Below are 9,923 nucleotides of genomic sequence, written 5' to 3'. Positions count from 1 at the left end.
AACTCAACTCCCACAGGGCGGGGTACACCAAGCTGCCACTGAGGAGGTTCTACCAGATTAGGGAGCAAGGTGCCGGGATAGGGGTGCAGACTGGGTGGGATTAGGAGCGGAAGGCTATGAATTGTCTGAGGGGCTCTCTGTCCACTGACCTCCCCACTTGCCCACACCATCCATATCCACTTGCACAGCTCTCTGACTCGTGTCCTTTTTTCTAAGGGAAGCCATCAGACCTCTGCCCTCTTGCAGAAATGCCACCATGAGTGGGATCCAGGGTTTTGCCAGCATCTTGAATTCACAGTCCCCATACTCCCCTCATGGATCTGATCCGAAACTGACTCACGTTTTCTGCTGAACAGAGGTCTACCATCCTCTTCACAATACGCGAAGATGCAGCCATAGGTAGAGGAGGCCAGGAGGACGTCACATCAGGTGTCCTGTGGACACTACGAGCCTGTGCAGCCTAGTGTGACTGAATCGCTCCCGACCAGAAGGAAGCTCTGGAGTGCAGGCTTGGTGTCTGCTCTGAGCACTGGCTTATGGTCAGTGCCTAGAAACATTTCTGTACCTGGCAGAGCTTCTAATATATGCGCTGATTGAATGAGCCCAAACCAGCCCCATCTCAGATTGCTGGGTGACCCTGGGCCCCACTGCTCACCCCTGGCATCTCTAGTCTGGATTCACCTGGGACAGAGACCCCTAATAGTATCGCCAATCTCTTTGTAATATTAGAAAAGAGCTAAACCTAAGGCCCCAAAGACAATCACAAATTTGGCAGTGGCTTCTTCAACAGGGAGAGAAAATGACCACTTGGTTCAATCATCGCCCCTCCAGCAGACCTCTCCACTGTCTAGGCTCCCAGAGAACACTTACCAGGGAGGACCCCAGCAAGTCGCTACAAGAACCCTAGGTGCCTGCTCCCGGGTTCACCAAGGTTTCAGAGGAACAAACACTCAGGGAGTTTTAGTGACCTGAAGGCAAACAGCCAACAGGTGGCCTGGTGGCCATGTGCTCTGGAGGGGGAGGGGCTCACCTGGTAAATAATTGGTCCCACAGCTGTTGGGTGGTAGCAAATGTTCTGTAGTAACAGACAGGAACGAAGGTGGGTTCCCTTCTCAGGTAATCGACCACTTTGTCTGGCGAGTGTGCACCATACAGGTCTTTTTTCTTTCTGCCTGTGAGGCTGAAGTTCACTGGTAACCCTGAGTAGGTGGTGCTGGACCAGTTGGCTGGTTGGCAGCTGTTTCGCAGTTGGCTGGGCTGACTGGCCTCCATGTTGTGCTCAGAATGCTGCAATCAGAGGCTAGCCCTTGACCTCTGTCTGCCGAGCTCTGAGTCTGAGCACAGGTTGGAGCTGTCTCCCAGGGAAGCAGAGTCCTGGCTTCCAGGAAGGGCAGGTCTTTAAGGCCAGAACCCTTCTCACTGAGAATGTTGGGCATCCTGAGGCCAAAACACATCTTCCATGATGCTCCAGCTCAACACTGCCCTCCTGACTCCCACCCGCCAGAGCGTTGTGGTTACTGAACAGATCATTGAGGAGCTCCCAGTGAGGGGCAACCCCCTTCGGTTCCAGGCTGTGAGCACATTGGAACTCAAAAGGGTTTCTTTATGGGTTTCCTGGGTCTGTGTCTATAGTAAACCGACTGTTCACAGAAAAGCAGCTGGGTCCTTCTGGGCTTGGCCAAGGCAGAGTGAAGGGCAGGGGGAGGGGCAGGGCTAGAAGGTGGGATTGTTGTGTGCGAAGGTGCAGATGGGGAAATGCTTGACGTGGGAGGACCACTGGGCTGCCAACTGGAAAAACGCCACGTCATTCCACTCCACGCCATCGATGACGACCGGCAGCATACTCTGCTGGTGCTTGGCCTTGCAAACCAGGCGACCAATGCCCTGGATGCACTGGCTTTTGCACTCCACATCCTCGTCCTTGGTTTTCATGGGCGCCTTCTTTTTCCTCTCCTTGGTGACCACTTTCATGGCCATGGCAGGTGTTGCTGTGCCCTCACCGCTGCGGGGCAGCCTGCTGACCTGGACAGACTGGAAGAAGCACTTGAGTGTGTTTTTGGTGGTAGGTAGGTGTTTTTTCTCTGCTACTCTCTTCGTATCTATTGGCTGGGCTGCTGTCCAGTAATCGACCTGCAGCTCCATCATCTCTGCATGGACACTCTGGCTGGTGGAGGACAGGCCCCCACTCATTGACGGGGGGGAGAGTGTGTTGGGTGAGGCCTTCCCGGTAGGGGACAGAAGCTCACTGGAGCATGAGGGGACCACATCATCTGAGTCTCCTAACATGGCTGCAGATGGTTCCACTCTTCCAACCTTCACTGCCCCCACAAAGGGGATGAGCTTCTGTGAGGACTTCTCATTGGGGCGCTGCTGCTTCGACATGAGCATGGCCTCTGCGATGGGCAGCAGGTAGACACAGTTGGCCCCCGCAACGTACTCAGAGATTCTCAACACAACGTCCTGTGTGTCCTGCAAGGTGTTCTGGGACTCCAGGTTGTTGAACATGTCCCGCCAGTACAGGTCCTGGAAGAGGTTGTTGTAGCGGCAATCCATGGAGCCCAGGTAGCTGGCCAAGGGGTGGGAACCCAGCGGATGACCAGGAAGCGCATGTATTCTAGCCATTGGGGTGGCTGCTGGGACAGCTGCTCCACAAAGACCCGCAGCACAGCGTTGAAGTAGGGCTGTGCCCCTGCCACCGCCATCTTCAAGGGCGTCAGGGCCTGGGAATTGCAGTTGCAGTATCTCTGCATCTGTGACACGATGATGCTGAAGGCCTCCTGGACGTCATCTGTGGAGCAAGTGCACACCACGGGCAGCGTGTGCCCCTGCAGGATGTCCGAAAGTAACTGGCCCTGCCAGTCGCAGGTGTTGACCAGGATGATGTTCTCGGGCATCTTGTCCTGGGAAATGAGGATGTTGTGGAGCTGGTCACACACGGGCTTCCTGGGGATCTCCCGCTGGCTCTGTGGGTCTGGGCTCTCGTTGTCCAGTCTGTTGACCCACTCATTCAGGGCTGTGTCGCAGCCCCGGCGGCCAGCCTGCTTCCTCTTGGACCTGCTGGAGGGCATGACTAGAGACTTGGTGAAGCGCGCTATGGATGGCAGCTTCTTGGTGAACCAATGCTGCGCGGAGGACCCTGCCTCCCGGTTGTCCTCCAGCTGTGCCAGCTGCTTCCCAGGGGAGCGAATTCTGTGGGCCATTGAGTCAGAGCCACTATCACTTGACATGCTGTCAAAGTATCGCCTGAGTTTGGGCTTTGGGGTGCTGGGGACACTGATATCCTCCTCCACGTCGAGGCTACTGTCACTAGAGCTCACCACAATGTCACACCGACGGTCCAGAGCCTTCTCCACTTTGGGGACATGCCTCACAAGGGCCTGTTCTGAGGATACGACCTTCTCCGACACTTGGGCCATGAGCATAGATGCCACGGCTTTCTGGTGGTAATTCTCTTGCCTGGTCATGCCCCTCCTTCTTACTATCAGATTCCCTTTGTCCTCCTGGGACTGCCTGTGGACGGCATTGTAGCTGGCCGCCTGCTCCAAGAAGGAGCTCTCAGATGTGCCGGCGAAGTCGTTATGCGAGGTTTGGGCCTTGGTGCTGGCCTGCATGTCAGCGGCCTCATCATCGATAGGCTGGCGAGACAGGGAGGCCATTCGAATCTTAGTGGTGGGTGTGCTGTAGGCCACAAGTTTGGAGTCACTGTGGCTTGGCTGCTTGCCTCCCGGGGCCCTCGTATTCTCAGGCAGGAGGGCCAAATTCAGAGGCTCCTTTTGGATCCTGGCGCTGTGGAGGCCCCACATCTCCATCTGCAAGCTGGAGTCTGACAGGCCTTCCATGTGTGGCCTGAGGTTGGGATTGGTGCTGCTGAGGACACTGTGATTGTCCTTCACGTCTGGGCCGCTAAACAGGCCTTCAAAGTATGGCCTGAGCCTAGGTTTGAGGGTGCTGAGGACACTGCCATCGTCCTCAGTGTCTGGGCCACTGTCACTGGGGTTCTGCAGCATGTCATACAGGAGGTCCAGGTCCTCCTCCACCTCCGGGACATGCTCCCCATGGTCCTGCTCAGGGTCCAGGACCTCCTCCGACACTTGGACTGTGTGCAGCCATAACAGGACTTTCTGGTGGTAGTTCTGTTGCCTGGTCAGGGTGCTCCTTGTGAATATGAGATTCCCCTCATCAACGTCATCCTCCTCCTGGTCAGCGGTATGGTAGCTGGCCTCCAGCTGCGAGAAGAAGCTCTCACACTTGCACTCAGTGTAGTTGTCCGAGGACTCAGCCTTGGGACTGGCTTGCCTGGCGCTGTCCTCATGGTGGATGGGTGGCCTGGACAGGGAGGAGATCTGGATCTTGTCCACCTTGCTGGTGGGTGTGCTGTGGGCCACAAATTCATTGTCCCTCTCACTTGGCTGCTTGCCTCCCCGGGCCCAGGAATTCTCAGGCGTGTGGGGCAGACTCAGAGGCTCTGTTTGGGTCCTGTCACTGGGGCTGCCCCACATCTCTGTTTGCAAACTGGAGTCTGACAGGCCATCGAAGTATGGCCTGAGCTTGGGCCTGGGGATGCTGAGGACGCTCTCATCCTCCTCCATGTATGGGTCACTTTTCCTGCGTTTCCCCCTCATGTCAGACCGAAGGTCCCTCTCTGACCCTTTGGACCTGTGAAACAGCGCCAGGACTTTCTGTTTCAAGTTCCCTCGTATTGATTGCCGCTGCTTCTTTGGCTTCCCCTTCTCCAAGTCATCCTTGTGCAGGTCCTGTCTGTGCTTTCCCCTGCAGCTGGGCTGCAGCTCAGAAAAGGAGCACTCATCCTGCCCCTCGTAGTTACCTGCCGACTTGGCCTTAGGGCTGACCTGCATGGCACTGTCCTTGTGTTTGATGGGCTGACTGCACAGGGAGGAGATCCAGATCTCCGCCACAGTAGTGGAGGGTTCCTTGATGCTGCGGCAGAGGCTCACCATCTGGCCACACTTGGGGTTTCGCTGCATGACGTCAGCCATATGGATGGCACCAGTGGCCAGTGTCTCGTAGCCCAGGACATTTCTGTTCTTAGAGCACTTCCTCTGCTCCAGCATGATCAGTAGCTTGTTCCCTTCTCCCTTGAGGAAGTGGTTGTACTGCAGGGAGAAGGTGAGCGCCAGGTTGGTCTGCACTGGTCTACCGCGGGGCAGCACAATCTCTTGGGACCTCAGGATGCCCTTGGAGTCCCGCATCTTCACGGAAATTACCACGGAGTTGAGGTCCTTGGCCAGCTTCTTGACGATCACTAGTTTCTTTAAAGTGAGACTACACCACCTGGGCACGCAGCTGGGGCTGGAGCAGTCCAACTCCCAGGTGGCAAATAGGTTCTGGGGGACCTGTGTTTTGAGCACCGTGGACGTGCTGGCCAGGCCCACAGTTCGTGAGGAAGCTGCAGCTGCTGGCACCCTACCGGTCCTTTTCCTACTCAGGGTTGATGGTTTTTCCTCCTGTGGTGGGACAGAGGAGGGACATGATTGGTGGCAAGAAGTGGGGCATGAGTGATCGAAGGAGATTGCGACCACACAAAAAGTGGCCACTCGCTAACCTGTGATTAGGTCAGGGAAGGCCTGGGTGGTGGTCTTTTAAACTCAGAGACCGAAAGTTATCACAAAGGATGTTCTGAAGGTAAAACTTTTTAACTAAAAGCTGTTTATGGTGGGTCACTGGAACCTAAGCAGGAATCTTCTCTAAAAAAGGTCATTCTTTACCTTAACGGAGACTTTCCACTGTCCTTTGGAATCTACAAGAACATAGCTTTGGAATGTCAAAGGAATTTTTCTTTTTTTGGACACTCTGTGCTCTGTGGAGACCACAAATCCCCTCATTGTTATTGAGTTCATTGTTCATTGTTGGCTGTTCTATCCTATATCCCCCTATGGGAAAGAAGTATGTGTCTTTAATCCAATCTATCACCAATGGATTTCATGCAACCCAATACATCTCCACCTCTAATTGTAATATCTAAAATAAGGTGAAAACTGCCATTCTCCAGAGCATTATTTCAATCCATTGAGATTTTGATTCAAGGCAAATGACCATTTGGCTCAGATAAAATCTCAACAATTGTTCACAGTTTTGAATGCTTCTTACATTGACATTTACTTGGCACAACACAGCAGGATCCCAGAAAATCTCACCCAGCACCACCCTGCAGACCTACACCTGGTGCTGGCATCCAGCAAAGGGTCCATTGATGCACCAGTTCCCTGCCTGTCCGGTGAACTTGTGAGACTTGACTCTTGGACTCAGGACCTTCCCTTGCTTGTGCTGCTGACTTTATGTGAGCCATATTTTGTAATACTCTTGGTGGAACAAAGGTTACCAGTTGATAGATTCCAGGCTAAGGAGAGAGAGGAGGGAAAATGGGACTGGTTTTTACCCCTGGCTTTTCGATAGGATTTGCCTTTTGAGAGTCTGGGTAAATACCTTAGCTGTACAAGTGAGGGCTGAACTTGTTCAGCTCAGAAGATGAAGAGGAAATCCTCCTTCCTGCAAGAATCTCAGATGTTCTTAGATGATCTTTGCGGGTGTGTCAGAGGTCATTCCTCATGACATGCAGGAGCCCCATATGGAAATTCCCACACAACTGCAATTAAACTAATTGGCTCTTCAAGGGGGAGCACTAATCAGGTGCAGTCCAGCTGTGCTAGTAGCCCTTCTGGTTGTTGTAGTTAGCAGGGAGAGAAACTGAGGCACATAAGAAGTTTGAATGAGACTCCAGGGGAGTGAGCATCTTACAGCTCAACCCATAAAGCAACAAACTTTAACCCACTACATAACACTCGTAGAAAATGTGCGGAGACTCTGCAGATACCAAGCAACAATAAAAACAACAACAAGCACACCTATAATTAACATGGGAAGTTGTGCCTTCATGGCTGGGAACTCCCAGACTCCAGCCCTCATTAATATTCCTGATAGGAAGCCTTGACTTGCAAGTGCTTTACAGAAATGTAAATGTAGGAAGATTTAACTAGAAAATATCAACTAAAAAAATGGCCAATATACAGTTGTCTTTGGGTGCCTAAATTAATTTTGTGACGGCAAAACAAAACAAACAAAAAACTAGAAAAATGCCGGCCTGAAAATTAAACCGATTGAGTGAATAGGACGCATATCTTGATTTGGAAATTAGAAACTTCTAAGGAGAAGCACAGATAAATTCTCTTTAAAAAATAAATGAACAAGCTACTTCAGAGATTATCTTCAAACTCTCCTGAAGCTAATACATGCTAACACCCCATCCTCCCCCTTCTATAGCACGTCCACTATATCTTTTGCTCTTTGAGCTTCCTTGTCCAGATGTGTTCCTTCCCTTCCCTTCTTCCTTCCCCTTCTGTCTCCTCCACTCCCCCTCCCTACTGATTTAAGGGAAAATGAGAATAGGAATTCTGGCAAGTCCCTTTGGAGAAAAGCTGCTCTCAGCCAGAGAGGAATCAGCAAACATTCTCCATTTTCTCAATGGCCCTGATTGGTTCACAGAGAAAATTAACTGATAGAACATGTAATCCTGGCTATTTTAACCTATTGCAATTAATATACTCCTGGTTTCTGGGAGCAAAAGCAAGAGAATTACTAAATAAGGTTTATAGAAAGCTCCTATAGAGAAGCCTCCACACTTTAGGGATATAGGAAACTGAAATAGGATTTAGAAAAAGGAAACCAACAAAAACAAGCAGAGGGCTGCTCCAAGCGTGTTTTTCCTTCTCACTGATACTTTGGGAGAATTTTAAATTATCATTAAAAGGGAAGCCACTGCCCTAGCCAGTTTGGCTCAGGGGATAGAGCGTCACCTGCAGACTGAAGGGTCCCAGGTTTGATTCTGGTCAAGAGCACATGCCCAGGTTGCGGGCTCTATCCCCATTAGGGGGCATGCAGGAGGCAGCCAATTGATGATTTTCTCTCATCATTGATGTTTCTGTCTCTCCTTCTCCCTTCCTCTCAGAAATCAATAAAAATCTATTTTTTAAAAAGGGGAGGGGGAGCAGCCACTAAGTACCCTGCATACACTGAAGCTACTTTATTTGTTCTTAACAACACCCAATTAATTGCTTCACCATTGGAATAAAGCTTCCCTACAAATGTCTGTTTTTTAATCAAAACCTGTTTCCTTCCAACTCGGGAATGTTATGGGAATATATATGGTTTGCTTATCAAATCTTCCCCAATTCACCTGTTAAGTGAGGTTATTTTTTTCTTTTTAATGAAATCAGTGATGCTGACATATGCTTTTTCCAGAATAGTAACATATATACTTAGAATAAATGAACGAGATACTGAACCAATAGGGAAAGTAATGATTTTAAAGGGACCTTCCAGGAGGAAACTAACCTTGAGACTGACCGAATGTTTGCTAATCATCTCTTCTTCATCATTATCTTCCACGAGAGCCTGAGAGATGTCTTAACAGGGTCCCCACCCTACTCAGAATGGCCCCAAACAGCCCAGGGACATGCAGACATGCCTCTAACACTAGGCTTGCTCATATGTCTGTCTAAAGATGGAAAACCAGCCCACAGTGACTTGAGAGGCCTCTTTTGGCTACATATTCACCAAATGAGAGAAACTGGACCCTGAGTGCCTCAAGAGAGAATCCAATCTTCTTTTGTCACACCACCTACCTGGTCGCAATATAAAGTGGGTAATGGAGAGGTTTGGCACCATTAACTTTAAGACTACCTTGCAGCCGGGACCTGTGTTGCCATTCCCAGGGGAGACGGATGGAGGATTCATATTTCTGAAAGCCTTTATACCTCTCAGAGGTGTGTGCTTTCTGGAAACTAGAAAAATGTTCCCAAATAGAAAGAAACCATCCAAAAATGGGCGAATGAATTTGTCAGTCTCTTGTCAAAATTTGGGTGGCAACCCAGTCCCTGAGGTATTGAAAATGACTATCTTGTTTTACAAATGAAGTCTTCAGAGGACCAGATGTTTGCCTCCAGAAGCAATTCAAAGGCCACCAAGTCCTTTCACCTTCCCCAAACCTCCCTATTCATTTCAGAGGCTTATAGATAATTGGCTTCATGCAACCAAAGTCCCAGAACCTTTGAAGTGAAAATACCTGAGTTCCCCAAGACCTCTCCTCTTGGCCATTTTTAAAATACAAATCTCTGGAAGATATGTCTTATCCCAATAGAAAAATAATATCTTACCCACCTACACAAATCACTTTAGCTTATTTCAACTATTTCTTTCTAACATAGTAAGTTTAATGAAAGTTATTAAATATCTACATATTTTGAAACAAAATGAAATACTGACATATTGATTCTAGACAAGTCTTAAGTTCACCTGCTTTTGGGTTTTTTATTACAGACGGTCTGTAAAATGGATTTGGAGCTGTTGACGTAATGTTTTGTGCTTTGTTGAAGGTGTGTTTTTTGAATGTAAGAGTGTAATTAAAATATGTTCATCATCGTCAATCTAAGGAATGCTGGTTGTTCACTTGTGTGCTTATCATTGGAAATTAAGGCTCCTAAGAGTTAACAGTTCCAGTTAAGTGGAAGAAATTATATAGTTGTGACAATAGAAGGCTTGAGGTATGGAGAATCTTATTTGAAGGAAAAGGGCAAATGTAAGTTTCTCTAAGGATAGTTATTTCTGAATGGGTAAGAAGGTTTGTGAAAGTTGAGGAAAGGTTTGTAAAAGGGGGTGTAGGCTATAAAATTTTGTGAAAGTTTTATATAAAAATCATCTTGTATTTCTCTGCCTAAAACAGTAATTCAAATTATGTGTATAGTCTTTGTGTGATATGTGTTCATCTATGTGTTATGTGTGGTGAATTGTCAGCGTCCATATGACATTACTAGGATATAATCTTTTATTGGCCTGCAAAGATTAAATGCTTGTGTAAATTAAGGCGAAGTCTGTAGTCTGGACAAAATATTTAATATTACAACTGTTTG

General features: G+C 49.0%; 1 pseudogene; it reads right to left on the bottom strand.

Annotated features, from left to right (window-relative positions):
- Window positions 1–1,713: 1,713 nt before the first annotated feature.
- Window positions 1,714–5,225, bottom strand: LOC106694766 (annotated as a pseudogene).
- Window positions 5,226–9,923: the final 4,698 nt, after the last annotated feature.

This window comes from Myotis lucifugus, unplaced genomic scaffold, assembly GCF_000147115.1.
Source record: "Myotis lucifugus unplaced genomic scaffold, Myoluc2.0 scaffold_623, whole genome shotgun sequence".
In the NCBI taxonomy this organism is placed as follows: Eukaryota; Metazoa; Chordata; class Mammalia; order Chiroptera; family Vespertilionidae; genus Myotis; species Myotis lucifugus.
The sequence above is the reverse complement of the archived record's forward strand: the minus strand, read 5'-3'. Positions and strand labels throughout refer to the sequence as shown.